Below are 1,237 nucleotides of genomic sequence, written 5' to 3'. Positions count from 1 at the left end.
AAAGCTCCCTCTCCACTTTCCCTCAACCCCCGTGACAGGCCCCAGTGTATGATGTTCCCCTCCCTGTGTCCATGTGTTCTTATTGTTCAACTCCCATGAGAAGTCGTCAGTAGAATCTTTACTGAGAAATTTGACACCTACTCTTGGTAGGGAAAGCCCAGGGACCCTAGAGGACAGGAAAGCGAGACTCTTGGGGACAAGTCTGGACAGTGCTTCTGCAACTACATCATTGTGTGGGGTGACACCCTACTGTGGTCCTTCCAAGGTAGGGCTGCCCAGTAAAAATACAATGATGCAAGCATCAAATGCCAACCTCATGGTAATTTTAAATGTTCTACATTTCTGACATTTTTAGTAGTAAAAGAAATGAAAGAAACAGGTAAAATTGATTTTATCCCTATATTTTATTTAACCCAATATATTTGAAATATTATTATTCCAACATGTAATCAATGTATTTGATGGGTGAATGAGCTGTTACATTCCGTTTTTCATACAAAGTCGTTGGCATCTGGTGTGTGTTTTGTAATTGTCGTGCATCTCAATGTGGAGCGGCCACATTTCAAGCGCTTGGCAGGTGATGACCGTAGCAGACAGCAAAGTCTCAGACTTCAAGGGTCACAGAGCTTCTTTCACCATGGACTTCACCTCTGAAACTGGACAGCGGTACCTCGCTGGCTCCTCTTCCTCTGGTAGTTTTATTAGATCCTATAACTCCAACTGACTTCCAAATGCCAGAGTGCCCAGGTGACTGCTTTCTGTCCCTTGAAATCATACTTATGTGCCAAGGATGCCCCTTTTACCCCTCCAGCCCTCATCTCTCCACTGAACTTGGACTAGTGCAGCCCATTGCCTGCTCACAGCACCCCTTGATGCAGGCCTCTCAAGGCAAGCCTATCCAAGGCAGAACTCTTGCTTTTCTCCACTCGCCCAGATCATCCTGACTCCAGCTTTCCCCAGCTCAGTATATGACACCATCCTCACCCAAGGTCACATAAAGGTCATCCTTCCTTGAGTCATCTCTTTATCTCATCTCCACCTCCAAACTTCCATGAACATACAGCCTCTGCCACTAAAGTATATCTCGAGACAGTTTATTTTGCTTGTTTCCACCCTGATCACCCTGGGGCCTAGCCACCATCTCCCTCCTGCACTACTGCACTGGTCTCCTAGCAGGCCTCCTGCAATCATTCCCCATACAAAATCATGATAATTTAAACATATCAACCCAAATACA

Source organism: Pongo pygmaeus, chromosome 1 (genome assembly GCF_028885625.2).
Source record: "Pongo pygmaeus isolate AG05252 chromosome 1, NHGRI_mPonPyg2-v2.0_pri, whole genome shotgun sequence".
Taxonomy (NCBI): domain Eukaryota; kingdom Metazoa; phylum Chordata; class Mammalia; order Primates; family Hominidae; genus Pongo; species Pongo pygmaeus.
The sequence above is the reverse complement of the archived record's forward strand: the minus strand, read 5'-3'. Positions refer to the sequence as shown.